Source organism: Arachis duranensis, chromosome 5, assembly GCF_000817695.3.
Source record: "Arachis duranensis cultivar V14167 chromosome 5, aradu.V14167.gnm2.J7QH, whole genome shotgun sequence".
Taxonomy (NCBI): Eukaryota; Viridiplantae; Streptophyta; class Magnoliopsida; order Fabales; family Fabaceae; genus Arachis; species Arachis duranensis.
The window spans coordinates 9,140,562-9,149,541 of record NC_029776.3 but is presented as its reverse complement, the minus strand read 5'-3'; positions in this window follow the sequence as shown (position 1 = coordinate 9,149,541).

Here is an 8,980-nt window from a genome sequence, read left to right as displayed (position 1 = left end):
ATAAAAATAGAAATAAAATAAAAAAATTTGAATATTAAACTTTCTGTATTTCTATTATATATTATAGATGTGCTAGTAAATTTAAAGTACTAGTATACTATGGTTACGTGGATCACAGTCTTCTAACTAGTTTCTAGTTAAACAAATCAAACTTTCTGGTCTCGTAAATTGCAAAACATGCTTGGAATGAACAAAACGCATAGTACATGCATTATATTGGTCCAAGGTTTTACGGGTCAACAAAGCTAAATTAATTTCTAAAAAATTATATTTTTTTAAAATTTGTTTATCTTTCTATTATTTCACTAATAATTTATGTAAAAAATTAATGATATAAAATATTAATAAATAATATATATAGTATTTAACATGTTTAATTAGATTCTGATTAGATATATTAATAAAAATTTATTATTTTAGTTTCTTTTAAATGATATTAAGACTAGATTTTATGAAATTAAAAAAATTAGTATATTTTTATAAATATACGTAATGTCAAATATTATATATATTATTAATTAATATTTTACATCATTAATTATTAATAGAAATTATTACTAAAATAACGGGATGACAAATTAATTAATTTATAGTTTAAAAAACTAATTCAATTAGATAAATTAAAAAAATTTTTTTAAAAATTACTTTAACTATTACCCAAAATTTTATTAAAGCACAATCGTAGTCTCGTAGATGATGACAAATGTTGTTAGGCAGAAAGATCAATTATTGGCCAATGAATTCCATTGAGATGGATACTCCTCCAATTCCATGTTTTATCCTTGTCTATTTATTGGCGTTTTTTCTTTGCCGCCTTTTATCACTTAGTTATTTAGCATTATTTATTCGGTCTATATGTTTTTTTTTAACATAAACTCCTAAGGATTATAGATAGTTAATTAAAAAAAAAGTTAAATAGAACAAAATGTTAATTAAAACTGTTCAATATATTCACGTATCAATTGAAAAATAAAAGATGATGACAATTAAAAAACATGAATAAATAGTTTTAAACATTGAAAAATATTATATTTTCATAAACTGGTGGTTAAATGGAAAAAACAAGCATAGCTTCGGGAGGTAATCAATATAACTCTTGAAAGTTGAAACAATATAAAACTAACATTATAATCACTGATCACATTAGAAAAAAAAATAAATGTGGACTTGTATGTGTATAAAAATTATAGAAAATAGTACATTTTTAATTATTTATAATACCTATAATGATAATTTTTTTTCAAAAAAAAGAAGGAGAACTAATTAGGTGAATTTATTATGAGATATATTATTAATTATATTTAGCTATTGTGAGTTTTAAAGATAGGATCGGAGTAGAGTCAGCTTAAATTTGATGGAAGAGGCTAAAATCAATTTTACAATAAAAAATTGTTGAAATAAAAATTTAAAAAAAGGAGTTAAATTGAAATTTATAAAAGAAATGAAAGTGTAGGAAGTTATTTCCATTCTCCTTAAGGAGACCAGCTCCTATGTGAATATACATGTTAAAATTAATATTAATTTTTTTTTAAATATTTTATTTTAATAAATACATAATAAATTATTAAAAATTTAAACCTTATAAATTAAGCATATAAATTTAGGTTTAGCTAAGGACACACTAAATTATCAATTAAATTTTTTTATAGGAAAAAGTGTAAAATTTACAATGAATTTATCATGCCTCTATTGACTTTTTATTTTTTGTATTGTAATAGTAGTGGTGTTTTTTAATAACCTAAAAATTTAGTAAGTTTTTATTTTATATAAGTACCATAAATTTGACCCTTAGATATATAATTTTTATTTTTTTGTTTTAATTTATAAAACCAACCTACCAATTTGTTCTACTGTAAAAAAATCAATTCACACAATGTCGAGGTTCAGATTTGTAGTTTTTTTTTTCAATTTACAAAACTAACTCATCAATTTGTTTTACAATTTTAAAAAAATTAGCTTATATAATATTGAGGGTCGGATTTGTTAGTCACTTAAATCGGACTCTAGATTTTTTTATTTTCACAATTTTAAACATTCGATTTGTGAATTATAATTTAAAAAAATAAAACTATTTTATATCTATAAAAAATACGCCAACAATTCATAACAATGGATAACACGTAATAAAAATTCATTACCAAAAAAATTAGTCGCATCTAATAAAAAATAAAAAATTTATATTAATAATGATATTATTATTCTCTTTTAACTCTATAAAATCTTTATAATAATCTTAACATACACATCTTACGAGTCTTTAAAACACATGTTAATTAAGCCAAATTTTTTATCAAATTAGACTTTTAGAAAATTTATCACATAATCTAGTGAAGCTTTGTAAATATTGTTCAGTTGAAGGTAGAATTTGGTCAAAGGTAAAAAATTAAAGATAGGATAAAAGAGAATGTGTGTTCTACATTTATGTTACTATTGCTGAACTTATCACTAATGAAATTATTTAATTAAGACAGAGGATACTCAGATAAAGAGGTCCTTTGTGTTCTTTTTTTTGTAATTGTGGTTAATATTTTGCATAGGATAATTAAGGAGGCAATAAGGAACAGACACATAATATTTAATGGGTTAGAAGAGATAATATAGAGTTATATCATATTTGTTATGAAATAAATAAATAAATAAGAGATAACAAATAAAATAAAAAAATATAATGAGAGAGAGAATTGTTATTGATGTTTTAATATTAGTGGAGACTTAATCTCCTATTTATACATATAAAGAGACTTTATTTTTAACTCTCAATTAATATGAATTCATCTTTGGAAAGATGATTTCTTCAATTAATCATCCAAGTCATAAATGGGCATCCACACATTTGTTCTTATCACAATACTCTTCCTTGGATGACCATTTAGGATTATACTTCATTAAAACCTTACTAAAGAAAAATCCAATAGAAAAAAACTTTAATGAAAGAAAAGAGTACAAAATTCTTTGTGATGGGACTGCCTCATTAAAAAGCTTGTCAAGAAAAATCCAATGGGAAAAAACCTGACCAAGGAAAAAAGAGTACAATATCTCCCTCTTGTCGACATCATTTAAAGTCTCAAAATCGGCGCATCCCAATCTGATGTACCAATCTTTCAAAAGAGGATTTTGGGAGTGACTTTGTAAATAAATCTACCAGATTATCACTTGAGCGGATTTGTCGGACATCAATTGTCTCTTGATTTTGAAGATCATGAGTGAAAAAGAATTTGAGAGAAATATGCTTTGTTCTATCACCTTTGATGTATCCACCCTTAAGTTGAGCAATGCATGCTGTATTATCTTTAAACAGGACAGTTGGAACTATCTTATGATTAGTCAGTCCACATGATGACAGAATATATTGGACCAAACTCTTGAGCCAAAAACACTCGCGACTAACTTCATGTATCGCTAGTATTTCAGCATGATTAGAGGAGGTTGCTGCAATTGTCTGTTTTGTGGACCTCTATGATATCGCTGTACCACCATATGTAAATAGGTATCCTGTTTGAGATATCCCTTTATGTGGATCAGACAAGTATCCAACATCTGCATAGCCAACTAATTGTGACTTAGATCCATAGAGATAAAACAACCCCATATCAATCGTTCTATGAATATATCGAAAGATTTGTTTGATTCCAATCCAATATCTTCTGGTTGGAAAGGAACTATATATTGCTAGTAAATTCACAACAAATGATATATCAGGTCGTGTATTATTAGCAAGATACATTAGCGCTCCAATAGCATTAAGATATGGTACTTCAGGACCAAAGATATCTTCATTTTCTTCATTAGGACGGAACTGATCATTTTTCACATCCAAAGACCTTACGATCATTGGGGTACTTAATGGATGTGACTTATCCATATAAAATCTCTTCAAGATCTTTTCTGTGTATGTTGTTTGACGAATAAAGATCCCATTTTTTGTATGCTCGATTTGTAGGCCGAGACAAAATTTAGTCTTTCCAAAATTTTTCATCTTAAACTCTTCTTTTAGAGGTTTTATAATTGTTGGAATCTCTTCAGAAGTTCCAATGATATTTAAATCATCAATGTATACAGCAATTATAATGAATTCAGATGCAGATTTTTTTTATGAAAACACATTGACAGATATCATCATTCTTGAATCCATTTTTGGTCAGATACTCAGTAAGACGATTATACCACATTCGTCCAAATTGCTTTAGACCATATAAAGATTTTTGCAATTTGACTGAGTATAACCATTGCGAATATTCATTGGATGGTTTAGATATCTTTAATCCTTCAGGGACTTTCATATAGATATCACGATCTAATGAGTCGTATAAGTAGGTTGTTACCACATCCATTAAATGCATATGTAGTTTATGATATGCAGATAAACTGACCAAATAACGCAATGTTATCGCATCCACTACAGGGGAATACGTTTCTTCATAATCTATACCGGGTCTCTGTGAAAAAAACTTATGCTTCAAGTCGAACTTTGTAGCGTATAACTTCATTTTTCTCATTTTGTTTTCTCACAAATACCCATCGGTATCCAACAGGTTTTACATCTTCTGGTGTACGGACTACAGGTCCAAAGACATTACGTTTTGCAAGTGAGTCTAACTCAGCCTTCATGGCTTCTTTCCATTTTGGCCAATAATTCTTTTGTCGACATTCTTCGACTGATCTTGGATCAAGATCCTTACTTTCATGCATGATATTTAATGTCACATTATATGCAAATATTTCATTGATAATTGTCTTATTTCGGTCTCATTTCTCTCCTGCAAAGACATAATTTATCGAGATATCATCATTTTTACAATTTTCAGGTACCTAAATGTCTTCTGGCATTAAAACAATATTAGAATTTTGGACAACTGCAGGTGTCTTTACTATGCATTTTTCAACAGGAATAGTATTTACCTCTTTTCTTTTTCGAGGATTTTTGTCTTTGAAACCGACAGGTCTGCCACGCTTCTGGCGTGTATTTACTTCGGTGGCAATTTGTCCAATTGGGACATTAATTCGAATAGGAGCATTTTTCGCTGGTATATAAGACTTGGTTATCCTCTTTGTGTCGGAAAATGCATCATGCAATTCATTCGCTATTCTTTGCAAATGTATAATCTTTTGAACTTCTAGTTCACATTGCCCTGATCAAGGATCTAAATGCATCAAGGATGATTCATTCCAATTAAGTTCCTTTTCAGGAAGCTTATTCTCTCCCCCTAATGTTGGAAATTTTGATTAATTAAAATGGTAATCCGCAAACCGGGATTTAAATACATCTCCAGTTTGTATCTCAAGATACCTCACTATAGAGGGAGAATCATATCCAATATATCCCTAATTTTTTTTGGGATCCCATTTTGGTGCGAGAAGGTGGTGCAATGGGAACATATATTACACACCCAAATATTCTTAAATGGGAAACATTTGGCTGCTAGCCAAAGGCTAATTGTATAGGAGAGAACTGATGATAACTCGTTATCCTCAAATGAATAAGTGCTGTGGCATGTAAAATAGCATGCCCCAAACCGAGGTTGGGAAATTTATTCTCATAAGTAAGGGTCTAACAATCAATTGGAGGCATTTAATAAGTGATTTTGCTAACCCATTTTATGTGTGAACTTGAGCTACTAGATGTTCAACATTTATTCCATTAGCCATACAATAAGCATCAAAGGCTTGGGAAGTAAATTCACCAGTATTATCAAGACGAATTGCTTTGATTGAATTTTTTGAAAATTGTGCTTTTAATCAAATAATTTGAGCCAGTAATCTCGCAAATGCCAGGTTGCGAGAAGACAATAAGCACACATGTGACCATCTCGAAGATGCATCTATTAGGATCATAAAATATCTAAAAGATCCACATGGTAGATGAATAGGTCCACATATATCGCCTTGAATCCTCTCTAAAAATTCAGGGGACTCAAATCCAATTTTTACTGGTGATGGCCTTAAAATTAACTTTCTATGAGAACATGCAGCATAACAAAATTCACTAGATTTAAGAATCTTCTGGTTCTTTGGTGAATGTCCATGGGAGTTTTCAATAATTCTCTGTATCATGGTTGTTCCCAGATGATCCAATCAGTCGTGCCAAGTTATGAATTCATTTGAGTTAGTAAACTTCTGGTTTACAGTGGCATGTGATTCAATTGTACTAATCTTGGTATAATATAACCCAGATGAAAGTGAGGACAATTTTCTAATATAACATTTTTATTTAAATCATGAGTTGTGATACATAAGTACTTATGATTTCCCTCATTCATAGTTTCAATATGATATCCATTTTGGCGAATATCTTTGAAACTCAACAAGTTTCTCAGAGACTTGGTAGATAATAATGCATTATTTATTATGAATTTTGTTCCTCCAGAAAACAAAATTATAGCTCTTTTGGAGTCTTCTATCACATTGCCTGAGCTAATAATAGTATTAACATATTCTTCTTTTGGCACAAGATGGGTAAAATATATATTACTTTTAAGAATGGTATGGGAACTCGCACTATCCGTAAGGCAAATATCTTCACTATATGTCCTTGCCATTTTCTTCGAAGACAATTAATAATAAAATGAGTAGAAATATCTACGCAATAAAATAATTTTCTTGATTGAAAATATTTTTATAAGAAGTATATTATTTACTAAAAATTTTATTATTATTATTAACATGAAGTTTCTTTCATTATTTATGATTGAAATTCAAATGCATAAAACTTAATAAGAAGTTTCTTACATTATTTAGTCACATGAACATTTACACATATTAAACTATTCCATCATTGATCAAATGGCTAATATGTCCTTCAAGATCCTCAAAGAAATCAGATACATCATAATGAGTGGTGAAATTTTTAACATCATTTGAAACAAAAATTGTTTCCTTTTCTTTGTCGTCTTTTTTCAAAGATACTTGATAAAGATCGACTAGGTGCTTTAGGGTATGACAAGTACGTGACCGATGGCCCTTTCCATCACAACGAAAATATTTATCCTCTATTGATTTATTTTTCCCAAAATTTTTTTCTTTATCCCACTTCTGGTGAGATCCTTTCTTGTGAATATAATTCATCTTCCTTCCATTCTTTTTGTTATCAAAATCTTGCCATTTACCTCTTTTGGGGTAATGATTTGTCGCATTTACTTCAGGAAATGGGGCGGCGCCAGCTGGGTGTGCTTCATGATTCCTTAGAAGTAATTCATTGTTGCGTTCAGGAATAAGAAGGTAAGAAATTAACTCAAAATATTTTTTTAAAATCTTTTTTCTCGGTATTGCTGCTGCAGGAGCACATTCGAGGCATGGAAGTTTGAGAAACTTTTCTCTAACATATCGGGTTTAAGGAAGTATCACTGTATTTTGATGATTATACCTTTCTTTAAGGTCTTTCCACAGATCTACGAGATCTTTTAATGTGAGATATTCGTTTTTCAATCCTTCATCAAGATGACGACGAAGAAAAATCATGGTTTTGATTTTATCCTTCTGGGATGCATTATTTTCAGCTTTAATGGTATCTCCAAGATCAATTGAATCAAGATGGATTTTAGCATCTAGTATCCATGATAAATAATTGTTTCCAGATATATCAAGAGTATTAAATTCAAGATGAGAGAGTTTCAACATAATAAAAATTTGTTACCTGAGTCTTCCTAAAATTTGATCAGAGTCTCGTGCTGATAACGTGTTAATTGTTATTGATGTTTTAGTATTGACGGAGGCTTAACCTCCTATTTATACACATAAGGGGACTTCATTTTCAACTCTCAATTAATATGAATTTATCTTTAGAAAGGCGATTTCTTCAATTAACCGCCCAAGTCATAAATGGGCATCCACACATTTGTTTTATTACAACAATATTCAATTTGTGGATAATACTATATTTTTCTATCCTTCTAAAAAGGAGACTATTTGAAATTATAAAAGACTTTTTTACTATTTTGAGCTGATGTCTATATTGAATATTGACTTTGATAAGTCCAGTCTAATTATGGTAAACTATAATTCAGAATGGGTACAATGGATGTATGATTTACTGGGGGGTTAAGGCGATAGTGCTATGAGTAAAGTACCTTGGGATTTATCTAAGGACAAACTCGTAAGTAGTGAAAACCTAGAAACCAATAATTGATAATGTGGAAGAGAAGTTGAGTTTATGAAAAGGGTAAGTTGATTCTTATAAAATTTGTTCTTAATAACTAGCCAATTTACAACCTAAGCCTATACGAGATGCTAAAGGCAGTCTCGAAAAAGTTAATTACACTGCAGAAAAGAAGTTTTGAGATAAAGGGAATGGCAACCCTAGGATTGCTCAAGTTAAATGAAAAATTGTTCACACTCCTAAGAAGTTTGGAGGATTGGGGCTGAAAGATGCAGTGATTCGAAGTAGGGCCTTAGCTTCTTGTTTAAGTGGTGATAGAGATACTCTAAGACATTTGTTAGCTTCCCATCAAGGAGCATTAGGTGAGGGCATAGTTATCAGAATCGGACCGGACCGACCAGTTTAACCAAAAAACTAATATGTCGATAATTTGGCCGGTTCGATTGGAAGATTGGACCGGATATGGTTTCGAACCGGTCAACGGTGGTCAAACTTGTTGAAAATTGGCCGGTTCGCACATTAGATCGAACTAGACCGCCGCGAGTCCACGGTGCACCCGCAAACCACCGAACTATTGTAGGAGCTCCCACTAGTACCCCAAAAATGATGAACGTGGATTTCGAACACGCGTGAGAATACAGCCTTCTCCTTGCCATTACGCCAAGCTTGTTTCTTACTAATAAATATGACAAAAATTATATATATAACAAAACATAAATGATTTTTTAATTTTTTAGTCTTTTAAGTATGGATTTACATGGATACCAAACAAGTAATAACACATAGTATACAAATATATTCATATATTGATATTGATTGTGTTATTTTTTTATTTATTTAAATTAAAAAAATATTTTATACTGGTAACTAATTTATTATCTCTTTTTG